We start from the raw sequence: 14,230 nt of genomic DNA, 5'->3' as shown, positions 1-14,230 counted from the left end.
CGCACATAAGTAACCAGGTAAAGCAGCTTGATTTGCATAGTTTGATAAGGTAATAGTCACTCGTTTACATGTCGTACCGCCTCCCTCTCTATCTATCTCTCTTTCATCCATCCAATCGTGCCGTCCTCATTCTCTGCCCTCTATCCTCCACGGTTGTCGCTCTTGCCTAATTTTCGGTGCCAGTACGTAGAAGCTCGTTGAAGCGCTTCTAATCAGAGACAGGACCCGTCAAGTTCCTCCGCATCGAGTTACAGTTCTGTCGGAGGAGGGGCAGTTGTTTGATTCCACGTATACTCGGCTAGCGTTTCCTTCACTTCCGGTGTTCACCGTAACATCCCTCATCTCCGACATCTTCCATGTGGCTCTTCTCGAGCAGCACGCAAGAACCGAGAACTTTGATCCTTGATTCTGGTTTTACCTGCCGGGAAGACTCGAACTTTCTCTGATCTCATTCTCTTCCATCCCTCTGTTCTCTTTCGTTCTCACTTGCTCCGTAAACCCATTCAGTTAACCGTGTATTATATGTATTTCGCGATGAAGGACGTAACCAATTCGCGAATATAGGCTCGAGGAGAATTAATATCTTTAGAACTGGCCGATGATCGATTTGGTACTGTTATCGGCGGTTCTTGAAAGAGATGTTTGCTTCTGGATTTATCTACTAATTGAGCAAGACTAATCGCGAGTTCAATAAAATTTCGTTTTTGTACGTGTTCCATAAGATTACATTCCATATGAATCTGTTGAAGTGCAAGATTGGATTGAAGCTTTTCGATTAATGTATGAAAATTTGCTTAATATTCCTTTATTTAATATTCTTCTGTTGGTAGTAATACAAAATTAAATGTGTAAGGTGCTAAATTCAGTGCAAAGTTCAGAATTGGATTTGAGGTGGCTCTAGGTGGATATAAATGGGACATCCGTGTTTGTAAATTAGACTTGAGTGTTAATGTCCTAGTGTGGCCCTGCCTTTCAATGTCGTGTCACTTTGCAGTTGAACGAGTAAAACATTGACTTCGTTCCATGATAAAATTGAGCATTCATGTTCCGTTGCTACGCGCACAAGTGCTGTGCAACAGCATGTTGTCAAACAAGGACAAAAGACTTTTAAAGAAAAACCCCTTTTTAGAGCGTGGCTGTTGGATATTTATAGGAGCGTTTGGGCACATAGGTCGACTCTAAATACCTTTTAGGTGACGCACAATGCGTGTACCAGACCTCGATTTCGTCTCTACAGATTTAGACTCGGTTGGTTGTATCGACAACGGGCGCTATCGATTCTTCACTATTCTCCAAATTGCCGAATTCGATTCGCGAACAGTATATATAAATACTCCTTTAAAAGTACTTTAGAGTTCGTAATATAACTTCTATAACAAGTTTATAGCCTCAAGTAGATTCCGAAGAAATGGGAAATGAAATTAATAAGACTGGAGCGTTTTACAACTACATTTTAATCCCTATCGTGAGTGACATGGAATGAATAATGGTCTGGTCAATTACAGCCCCTGAACGTAAAATTTTAAGTTGACTGAAACGGCCAAAATTGGCCATTTCTTCGATGAATCAGCTTTAGAGACGAATTCCTCATACATCTGTATCCCATTTAATAAAAAAGTAATCAGGTCACTTTATTCCGTGGGGAACTATAAAGAAATAATGAAATTTCTTCCAGAGCTCCATCTCGCCACTTGATGGTTATGTTACGCTTGATCCACGCGATTCACCGTAACCGCCATTTTGTCGCGAATTTTCCCGTTTAAGTGGCTTGCCTCCTAAGGGGCTATTAAAGGCGGACAGCGAAGGAGGGGAGGGCGCCGTGAATTCTGCAAACAACACGTAACGAAGCATCCGTCTCGCGGGGGAAAACACAGTCCGCGGGAAAAAAGAAGCCGACAGTTTTGAGCGGTGAACGCGTAACGATCCGCGTGCGTACACACACTTATTAAAACCCATCTGACCCGGTTTCCCCTCCACCACCACCCTCTTCCCACGCGTCACACCGCAGAGTAGCACGTTGCAGTCGATGCAAGCGCAACTCCAGCGCGAGCTTTATTAACGTTTTACTGCCGACTTTATTACCGATTCACGTGGCTGGCTACGTTTTTCGCTCCCGGCGTGCATGCAAAAACCGTTCACGCATCCTGTTTTCTTCGCCGGGACGATATTGAAGGCGTGGATTCGTGTAAATTGCACCCGTTGACGGTGATTACATGAATATTCATTCTGTTGGCTATTAAGGGTAATTTGAAGACAATGTGGACACGGTTGAGCAAAATTTGACTACAGAGTTTGCGCGACAGAAAAATTGTAGCTTTGCGAGTGGAAGAATGGTTGCATGTGTGGGATGTTTTTTGGTGACTTTGTAAATGGTGATGCTTTTTTAGGAAATATTTGTTTCCCTTTTTTTTCAACATATAGGTATGTTGTCTTTTATGATCATGTTTGTGTGAGGTATGTGTCTATGAATCTAGTTGAAAATAGATTCTTCTGGGCTTGATTTCGAGAGTAGAAGCGATGAATTAATGAGGATGAAGCTATTGTAGAGCTGTTTTCAAATGTACGAGTTGCTCGCATGATATTAGGTTGCATGAGGACACGAAATGTTACAAAAATTCTTCTGGAAAGAATTTTTAGACAGCAGTGAACCTTCGGTGTTTCTCTGCCCTATTACTTCCTTTTTCCAATGACATTCCTTTTAAAATTGCAAATATTTTAATACAATCATAGTACATCAAATCGATTAATTAAACCAGAAAAATAAATATCACTTTCACGACTTCGTTCCTTAGTCCTAAATTTGAAGGGTATCTGTCAATACAGTAGAGAAGTAAAAACCCATTCGGGTCGCGTAGGACAGTATGAAAATGTTACGTTCTAAAATTGCAGTAAACAGGCATTAGTCCAATAGAGACTCTGCTAGGTAAAACTAGTATCATAAAGATCGCTTTTATTTTTGGTCAAACAATCACAATGGAGTCTGTTCCTCTCCAGACAAGTGAAATATGGTCTGTCCCTGGTCAGACAGTTGGGATACGTCCCCTTGCTAACCAAACCAGCAGAATAAGGTTCCGCTCTGTTTCACACATTTTATTTCGAAGTTTAAACTATTACATTCGTCGATATTTTAACCTCGAGACTTCTCAATGAAATTGTAAATTGTTTGTAACTGAAAATGGTTAGTTAAAATGACTATGAAACTGTAAACCTGTTTATGTCTGGAACACCCTGCATCTATTCTGTTGCATCTATATGTGACAAGCTGAAACTAATATAAACGGAATTGTATCGAAAGAAATCAATTCTTCTTCGGTGAATGAAATATTCAATTTATCCAATTGGATTGAAACATTCGTGGCACTATAGCTTTGCCAGTATAAACAATTACGTTAATCAGTGTATTATGCTCTAAGTTTTGTATCAGAAATTCAACGAACTAAAAACGGGAACTTGAATTTAATTAAGTACTTTAATTTATTTCAAATATCTTATCGGGATTCGGACCAACGGGGTTAGTCCACAAAATCGAAAAAACTGAACGGAAGAAGCATGTCAGGCGATTCTCTCTAAATGTCGCCAGAAAGCCTAGATATACTGTCCACGTGGAAATTACCACCTATTCGTTTACGTCACTCGAATAGAATATACAATCGGATTGCGCATTGCGCGGAACGATGAATCATCCGGACAAGTCGATCGATATTTTTGCATCGCCATAGTGTCGCTAATTGAACGGTAATCGCGTGCTGCACCCGGGATTAGCCGAGTCGAATCGCATTAAAGGAAGCAATAATTCACGTGCCGAGCGGCGATCGTCGAGCGGTTTCTGTTTTCACGTGCAGAAATTCGTCCGTTTCGACCCACAAACGTTGGATCACTAAATTGTTGATTATAAAAATTCATTTTGAAAGTTTTCCGCGATTCGTCCAGTGTCTAAAAACGCGTGAAAGTGCGTCAAAGATGCGAAGAAGTTGTCGATTTCGGCCAGGAAATAATTTCATTTCGATCCAAGTAAGCGTGGCCAAGACTATATTTCAAATAAACGACGCTACCTACCGAGATACTTATTTGTTGCTGTCGACTGAATGTCCTAGATGCTTGTGGAAGGGAGACAATTGATCGACTGACTTGCATATACTTCTCGCGGTAACCTTCCACTCCGACGCGAAAACTTTTCCATCGTCTTGAACTGTACGTGGTCGCTTCGAAATGTGTGTCAACAATCTTCCTAATACGTTCTTTCACAATTAATGCAATTTCACTCTGAACATTGCACATTGCGATTAAAATATTAGTTACTTAAGAGAATTGTGCGCGAAATGAGACATAATTTTATAAGTTCCTCCTTCATGTGATATACTGATTTTTGTGTCCGCTTGTCTACAGACGTAATTTAACCATAAAGTAAGATAAATGAATTCATAATAACATTTCTAATTTATGAAGAAAGAAAGAAAGTATGAAACAAATTTGTATTCTTGGTATTCTAGATGCCCTAGCGAAGCAAGGACCTGTTAATTATACAGAAAAAAAGCATGGGACTAATTGCAAAAACACAGTATCCAATTAAAACAGACAGTACGGCACACCTCCAGTCACTTCTTAATCAACAGAACTGTCTTGGAGGTCTCTGCGATACCCCTTTTCTCCACGGGATCGTCGGTCTCTCGTCTGAAAACCGTGAAACGCTTGGAAACCGACAGTCATTGTGACTCATTCAGTGCCCGCGTCAAGCGGAAGAAACGGTTCTGGAACGAGTTTAAAGCGGGTCTCCGGCTGTAGCCGGTGTGGACAGGTGTTCTGTCGACGCGTGGCTGTTTACACGTACCGCACGTGGGCGTTGATCCACGGCGCGGAACAGGTGCGTTGATTAATCGAGGAGAAGCAATACCTCTTTTCCTTGACGTCGTTATCGTTAATCGGTTTACTTTTCCATTAAGCCGGATGTCAATTACCACGCTTAATCAATATATGAACGCCGATAAATCAATAAAATTAATTACGATTCCGGAGTCTCGGGTATCTAGGTGTGTGTGTGTGTGTACGTGTACAGGTGCGAGTCCGTAGGCCGACGCGTTTGTTCGAAGGCTGATTTTCAAGCTGCGTAAATTGAAACTAAAATTTCCGAAGTAACCGTGTTAACGCAGCTCGTGTAATTTCGGTTATTGTCTTTCGGCCGGTGAACTGCGCAGGAGAATCACAATTCTGTGTGAATCCGTGATAGTAGATTTCGTGTATAACAAGTAATTAACTTTATTTATTTATATGTTTGATTATATTTTAATGGACAGAAGTTGTAGAATAAATTAATCTTGTGACTGATAGTGTACAGGGAGAGTTGCAGTTCTATGTGACATAGGCACTGGAGGTTAGGGACCTTTCGCCACGCTACTGTTCTATATACTCTTCCGCCTGTAATTTCCTTATTCTATTCCAATAGACAGTGTGCTATGTACATATGTGTTCTACAAAAACAGAATGCGGTATGAGTAGAGAAAAGGAGAATTATAAAAATGTAACACTAGCCTACAGTAATGGAGGATCTTCCCCTTACCTTCTTATACTCCCTCTGCATCCCCAGTCGCAGCTCCCTCGTACATACCAGATCGAAATTCAGACTTAATTTTCTCGAAAACCAAATTGCCTATTACAAAAGGTGATTTTGTAATAGGTTTTTCTCCTTTCTTTCATGTAGAACCACTTTTCCTGTTGCACCATCCCCTTCGATTGTATCAGCATTTACCTTAATCGAAGATGCACACCACGCTGTCGATGAATTGCGAGAGTCACGGCTAGAAACTCCCAACATTTTCCATTAACCAAACGAAACCGTGTCTCGTCGGAGCTTGGGGAACAGTCGATCCGAAACGACGGCGTGGTGTTCATCACGCTACTTTCTCTGCAGACAGCGACGAAGACAAAGTCTTTGACACGCTAGAACTACCATTCAGCACTGCCTCATTTGCAATTAAAAACAATTAATTACAGTCGGCCGGCACTTTCATTCCCCGCCCATCGTTTTTATCCGTATCTATCGGCCAGTCGTGTGCACGCAGCCCGGCACAAAGCGGCGACTAGAAAAAAAGAAGGAGCCAGGAATCGTGGCATTTCACCTGGGAAACGTCGAAGATACTTCAAATTCTTCCGAGTCACTCGGAGTCCACGTTTACGCGCCCCAACGAACTTTTACGAATGCCGAAATTCTTCTTTTCCCACCGCAGGAATCGCTGCGTACCGGTGCATACTTCAACTTGGAATCGTCGATTCGTCGAACCGACAGTTATTCCCGATGATTCACTAGAGGGTTTCGTCATGTGCGAGTAATTCCTGTGTGTACTGATTTTTCGCTATTGAAGAATTTTCCTATTTGACGTTAACTGCATTCCACTATGTTTTCCGATGGGTTAACAATATTGTTTGAATTATATCGATACTGCTGCTATTCGAATAAAATTTACCCGAATTTATAGTAATGTAACACGTCGCTAGTTAACGGGTCAGGATTCCGACCTACATTTTCCCTAATTGATTGCGCGACTAAACGACACACAGTCTCTTTCTTTTCTCCCTCGAGCAATGTCAAAATCCGTTCGCGAGTTAAACTTCCGCAAATTGCAGTGGACATAAGCTAATAAAACACGAGCCTGGTCCGTGTGTCTCGCGTGTACCACGTCGGATATGCTCCGTGGATAATATGCATTTGTACGGTAGGCAGGTCCGAAGGAGAAACCCTACTGGCGCCGACAATGAGGAAGAAAAGGGAGTCTTGTAACGTGGATTATTAATAGCTTAACGGAAGACACTCTGTTCCCCCTTTAGTAGGGGTGTCACTTTTTCATGAAATCTGCCCCCCCTCCCCCCTCCTCCTATGTTGCCTCGTCTCTTCCGACTCGCATCGTTACCTGTTTCACGAGAGTCTTTTCGACGAGTCGGCACGCGCGGGATTCGTAGGAACCGTTTTCCTCGGGCTTTCCTTGTTTCCGATTCTTCGTAAACTCGTTATCGAGGCTCCCTCGTGAATTATTTATAGCCGTTCTCTTCCCCCGTGGACGACAGCGAGGTGGATCGTGTAACCGCGTGGATCCCGATCGATTTCGCGTTTCCTTCGTGTGGAACGTGTGATATTCAACCCCGCGGCCCACGCCGCTGTCTGTCGACGAAACGGATTATTACGATTTGTTGCCGGGAATAATACGGATTTCCCCGTTGCCGCTGGAATTTTTTTTGCCCCGCGAACGCGGCAGTACCTTAAACAGAGCCGCGACCGGTTTCCGATTCGTCCCCACGGGCGAAGGCGGTCGATAAATCCCTCGTGTGAAACGGACGCTTTGTGGATCGTCTCGTTTCTTGGATATCGAACGTTTTATTGGGGCGTCGAGGGCGATGGAAGGAAGTTTGCATTTCGAATTGAAATTCAAGGATCTCTATTTCGAAAGTAACTCGACGTACCGTTTCGATCTCAATTGTAGCAGGAACATGGGGCTGAAAATTGGTGGAATCATCACGATGCTCTTTACCACTGAGATAACAGAAGATTCGTTTAAAATAGTTTGCTGATATAAAGATTTAAGTTTTAGAGTAAATGTACAATTTCGATAAGTACACGAACTCCTTTTGTTTCCGGGGAATTATTGATGATAAAGTAATTGAAAGCAGCCCGGAATTGCGGGAGGTGCATCAGATTTCGGTATTACGCCTGGAATGTGTGTCGCCCCGAAACAATAAGCGGGAGAGATGTTAGCTTAGAAAACAATCCGGATAAGCTGAGCCGCGTGTACCGCCTGCGGAATGGAAACGGAGACCGCAATAAAGAGAATTTACGTAATCCGAATATAGGGGCAATTGAAGTGGCGTTTAATTCATTCGAAGCGACCATTAAGATGATAATGGAGACGTGGATTCTTACGAAACGAATGTGGCCATTTATAGTGATATTTCTGAACGGTACATGACCACATTGTACGGTCCGAGTAAAAGCACCGTTTAAAGAGAAACAAAGTGGCAATTTCATGATTGATGTAACGTAGGAACGGAAATAGATTCAAGATGAGTGTATAGCATTCTTCGAAATATTATAGAATACGTTTGCATAGCATTCAATATACCAATAAATGGATTTATACGTGGATTTATTAATTATCAGCTTGGACTTGTGACTTCGAATGAAGATTCGGATGAAACCTCGACACGAAGAGTGAAACTGATAAATATTAATGTTGATGTAACTACTCGATTGGTATAAATTTGCAGAAATAATTTCTACAGGATGTTTTTTGTTCTGCGAATAATTATTCAATGGAAACTGAAATCGAGAGAATCTCAATTTTTTTTACTTTTGCGCCACGGTACGAAACCGGCCTGTATTGAACCGCGGGCGAGCGTGCAGTCGTCGTATCGCAGTCTGCGACTTTATTCCCTGATTTTTTGGAGGGTGCTCCTGTTTTTCAGCATTTCAAAAGACGAACGCGTCGCAAGGTTTAAATTCACGGGGCGCAGCCGGAGCTCGAAACGCGCGCTTTGATACGCTCCTCGACGAGGCCGCGCGTGCTAATTATTGTCGCTAATTAAAGCGTTCGTTCTTTTTTTTCTTATTTTACTCTTCTGCCGTTCTATTCTTCCGACTGCGTGATTCACGCTGTATCCTCTTCTCGTTTAGAACAGACGGTTCGAGTAGTTTATTCAAGCTGCGCTTACTCTTCAACAGCGGCTGCTTGTACGTCTCGTCTTTTGTTTTATTGTCATCGGCGCTCTTATGTCCCATCGATGTCATACTCATACTGTACCGATATTCTCTACTATTCCGTATTAATATGACAAACAATTTATAATGTGAATTGTGCGTTTGCCCCTGTGCGAAAAGTATTTGTGTTTGCCTGTTTAGTCTGAATTTTCGGTGATAACAATTCTGTGAATGTACGCATTTCAAGACCGAAGGGTGCATGGTTTGAATAGGTCTTGTAAGAATGAGTGCTTAGGAAAACGAAGAGTGCATAGTTTCGAATCAGTTGCGATTGAGTTGCTGAGAAATCGATTGTGTTGTGTCTTAGTAGCTTCATATAAAATACAGACCTCAACTTTTCAAACCACCCATTTATCCCAACATAACTGATTCAAGGTACTGTTCCTTAGAGCTGGTTTCAACACTATTAACTCTAATTCTCATCAGGATATACAAATAACCGAAGAAAGCCTACAATAATTCACAAATTCAACAGATATACCAGCATCTTTAACACATTATATTCCACCAACCAGATGTTTCTTTAAATCAAGGAACAAATTCTAACGAGTACCGTGATCTTCCTGCGAATCTTCCCTACAAGAGCTTCCCAGTTAAATTTAATATCAAAAGAAAACAAATGTTTCCCACCTCGCATACTGATCCCAACTTCTTAATCACCCCGCCACAAGGAACAAAATACCCTATAACGCATAATCACACGCCCCGTTAGAATCTAACCAGGGGCAGTCAAAGGTCCGTTTAATCATACGACTAAACCCCTAAATCCCGCCATAACCTACACCATTCCCGGTACATCGACTCCCGGCAGGCAGTGTCACAACAGCGTATCCGAGTCACCGATATATCTTTCGCGGGTAAGTCGCCCAGAAGATCGACATTGACGAGTGCATGCATCGTGCCACTGGAGGGGGTTGGGGGGTTGGAGGGCGAAAGTCGTGCAAATTCTATCGGTCGTAGGTTGTAGGATGTCTGGTGCAGCTATAGGGGAAGAGAAAAGGGATAGGAAGGGAAAGATAGATAGAGCGACAGAGCGTGTGTTGCAATGGGGAAGAGACGAAACGTGGAGGGTGATCAGGCGGGCACGTGGAAGGGTGCAGGTACGACAGAGGGAGGGACTGAAGGGTGGCGAACAACAATACCGGTAAATGAACCGGCGGTAACTCTCGAGCCACCCCTGCCACATCTTCAGCGACGTCTGCTACTCGAGATAGTGTCCTCCTATGTATGCTGAAGGTACCTTGGGTGTTTTCATCCCCCCCCCCTCCTCCGGAGCTGTACCCTTCCACCCCTTTCTCCTCACCCCTTCCCCGTTTCACCGACAGAGTGTGTTTCAGGAGCGTAGAGCAAGCTGCGGTTTCAGGGTACGTGCATACCGCGTCGGTTGGGGGGATATAGCGGCTCGTAGCGTAGTAAACGTGTGCGCGTCGGGCTGCAATACACATACACACACACACAGACACATACGCCCGTGTTTCCGTATCGGTGGATCCATAATTACACGGAACTGCGATCGACGAGCGGGTTATTAGGCGGCCGAACCCGCAACGTATTCGCTGGCGCGCTACGGATGGGGAGAGAACGGTCTCTGGAGTTATTCGAAGAGATTCCGACGCTAAGCGCGCACCTGTGCGCCTAGCGAAGCGTCGCGCGTACGGGTGTGGGAAGGGGCGGATTCGTGATTAATGATCGATGCCGTTCATTCTTGAGTCACGAGGACTGCTCGTTTATGGCTTCTATATTGCATTCTTTTCTGTTTTACGCACGATATTCTGGAATCTCGTTGGCGGTACCGAGATGGTTAGGTTAATGCAGTGATGGGCAACCGAGCCCGCTCGGGCATGTTGCGACGTATTTGCGTATTGGGATTCCTTGATTTGGATTCAGAAAACTGCCAGAAAAATTTGGGAATTTATGGGACATTTAATGGCGCCCCCACCACTTTGGTGGCGTCTTTGCGAACTATCGAAGAAGTTCTGGAATTAGTTCCAATTTTCCCCACCACCAAAGTCTCTTTTTTAATTACAAAGTAGGATCTTGATTAATCGGTTTAATCGGGAGACAGCAGCCCGGTTAAATCGAGGCGCAGGGGATGATCGAGACCTGCGGGGAAGTTACTGAAAACGTAATTCATATACAGAGTGAGCTTTTTATATGATAGGGGACACACTCCTTTTTGCAATATAATGGGAGTCAGACGTATCTCTTTACGTTTCTTTTATTTTGTTAATTTTGCACTTATACGTACTTTGTCACGAATTAATGGATTTTGTAGAAATCGATTTCAGTCGTAAGATGTGATCGTTTCTTATTAGTGAATACGATACCTTCGACAACAGAGACTAAACCCTGGTTTAGCGCAACCAGAAATAATTGCGATCCGGTTAATCGAGGGCCGACTGTAATGGAAATTTAAAATACACCAGTCATTTCTGCGAAGTCACAGAGAACGACAAAAATCGAATCGATTTTACAAGTTCAGAGTATTCATATCTCCCATTCTTACACCACTATAATCGATTTTTAAGCGATCATAAAAAAAGAATAAAATCGAAATGAATTGAGTTACATTTCAGTCATTTTTAGTACAATTCCACCAGCTCCCTGGCTCATGAATTCCAGTTACGATGCGATATCGGCATGAAACCGGGAACGGTTTAATTATTACAATAACTCTTTTATAACACCGCGAACAATATTATACGTCGCGGCGCGTCGTTGTATCCCCGCTTAATTCACACAACGTACACGTATGGAAGTGTAACGAGCATACACGTTGTTACTGGGAACGACCCGGCTTCAGCCCGGTCGTCTCACTTCATTCTTTTTTCATCTCCACATACTCCCCTCGTTCATTCCTTTTTTTTCTCTCTCTGTCTCTCTCTCGCTTTATTCCGCGTTGCGGGAGGAATTATCGGATTTTCTGGGACGCGGAAGATGGGTGGTAACTCCCGGCCGCGAGTGTAGACTGTTATGATAGCAGTAAAAATGGCTGGCTGGTTCTTCGCGCGCGGAAAACGCCGCGTAAGAATAAACGTGTACCGTTCGTAACCGCGGGGCTCTTTCACTCGGTGTAAAATGAAAATAACAGAATCGTTATGGGAATTCGCTGTATTTACACCCCCAGTGCGTTGCAAAGTCAAACAATGTAACTTCGCGACAGAATTGAGAAGTAAATCCTGAGGGACGAGGAAATAATTGTAGATATTCGAAAAATTGTATGTTTTGTCTTTAGCAAGAATAGTTTTACTAATCTTCGGTAATTTTAATTTAAAATATATAATTTTATGATTATGTATGTTGGTGTGAACAATCGTTCTGAGAAATTTTACAGCTTATAGCAGTAAAGGTGGGGCGCATAAGTTATTGAGGAACAAATGTGTGATTCAATTATGGCCTTCTTCGTTTCCAGGCCGAGCGTAAAGTGAGTATCATCGAGCGTTTAACAGAATCAGTACTTTGGCTGGACGGAAGTCAGCAACTTCGCTGGGGCTAGTTTCGTAAATCGAGTTGCTTCATTGTTGCTAACTCGATTTACATACCATATTTGACGTATCTTCCATGGGGGATGAAATTAATACACGTCATTCAAACAGCATATTCTTGCTCCGGTTTGCAGACGTTTCCGCGTATTCGGGGAATACAAGCCGCTTAATTCATTTCTGGAATCTATTTCGACTGAAATCAATATTCATATGAAATAAAATGAAATTGAATATAAAGCGCGGTCCCGCAATATGTGATACTAGCGATTAGAGGGGTGGTTTCTGCATACGGAAAAATAAATTGAAAATATAAAGTAGAATTTTTTCGTTCACGAGATAATTGATATTGAAGATAAGTGATCTGCGTATTTCTATCATGTTTGCGTATATTGAAATTTACTTTAAAGAGTAAAATTTTTTACTATGAAATAGTGTTTGTTTCGTACTTATTATATCAAGCTTCATTGAATAAAAATTGTGCGAGAACATACTAAAATTTGTGAGAATCCAATTAGATGTGACATAAATTATCATTTATAACGTACCTATCTGGAGCACACAGAAAAGCAAGTTCCCCTTTGCACTTATAATTAATTTTTTCTCAAAGGTTCTTCCTCCATCTGTTAACGATATATCCCAAGGAATACCTCATAAATTTCTCATTTAAAATGAACGTCAAACAAGTTTGTCATCCGTAAAAACCAGAAGTACTCTGAAGCCGTATATTCTCCATAAAATAATGTACAAAAGTTTGCCACAAAGAAACAGCTCACCTAGTTGCGCTGACGAACGCAAATTGAAGGTACGACAATTAAGATCGTATCCGAATCGAGGAAAGGGAGTAGTTAAACGACGTTCGTGAATTTCGTTCGGAAAATTTTGAACGTCTCGAGGCTCGTTAATTTAAAGCCGAGACTCGATTAAAATTATGCGGGGAATCGTGTACCAGCCTGATAGGCGTGTGTATCGGTCGCGCTCGCGTAAACTGCATCATAATCGTTTACCGAAATTTGATCTTTAATTTGATTCCACGAGCGTATCCAATTTGCATATTACATTTCGTTTTCAGCGCCGGGTGTAATTAATAGAAGTAACGCGCCGATGAAACGTTTCGAATCGTTAACATCCGCGGCTTCTTCTCGCGCCCGGTCTCGCCCCCGGGTGTATTTAAACGATGGAATAATGCGCCCTCATCGGCTTAGCAGTGGCGGCGAGTTATCGAAAATTTAATAGGATGTAAATAATTCCCCGCGCATTTTCCGTAATTGAATTTATGGAACTCGCCCGCGACCGGTTTCCGTTCCGATATGAATATCGCACGACGACGAGGGCGCCGTTCGATGGAACTTTATTCAAAATTTGTAACGTCGATAAATACTGGACAATGTTTATTTATATTAATGAAGAGTAATCATCTTATTCAATTAAATAATGTTCGATCGATAAACGTTATACTGCGCCCGCGTACCAATTCTCTTTTAAATGCGAAAGGGCTTTTATTGATAATGCGTCGTGTTCGAAATATATTTGCTCCGGAAAATATAAAATAAAAAGTGTTTCATGAAATATTCCTCTGACTCTATGGGTTACCGATATGAAATATGTATACATCCGATGTGCTGTTTTCGTTTTGGCCGCGGTGATAAGGGTTTTCGATTTATCGTGTCTGATTCACCTAGTACGTTCGCGAGAACTTTCAATAATTAATTTTTTTTTTATACAGGGATGTGTATTTGTGTGTAGCCTTTTTTTACATTTACGTATGTCACAATTTAGTGTGAAATTATAATATAGCAATTATTATATCTGCTTATAAATTGGATGCCCCTGACATATATTATTGATAAATAAAAATACTGTATACATATAGGGAAAGAACTTTGATATCATCAATATTATTGAATGGAAGCTTTTTAAGGACTTAAAGATGTTTCAAACTTCTAAATGTCAAAGTATGCGATAAAGTTCATGTTTGAAATTAAATTTGACACGTGCAGAATGCTCC

General features: G+C 42.1%; 1 protein-coding gene across 2 annotated transcripts in view; it reads left to right on the top strand.

Moving 5' to 3' along the window:
- Nucleotides 1-14,230, top strand: part of LOC107185903 (RNA-binding protein Musashi homolog Rbp6) — an 856,487-nt gene that overhangs the window by 262,198 nt on the left and 580,059 nt on the right. The window lies entirely within an intron of this gene.

This window comes from Dufourea novaeangliae, unplaced genomic scaffold (assembly GCF_001272555.1).
Source record: "Dufourea novaeangliae isolate 0120121106 unplaced genomic scaffold, ASM127255v1 scaffold56, whole genome shotgun sequence".
Taxonomy (NCBI): domain Eukaryota; kingdom Metazoa; phylum Arthropoda; class Insecta; order Hymenoptera; family Halictidae; genus Dufourea; species Dufourea novaeangliae.
Note: the sequence above shows the minus strand (reverse complement) of the source record. Positions and strands in the feature narration are given on the sequence as shown.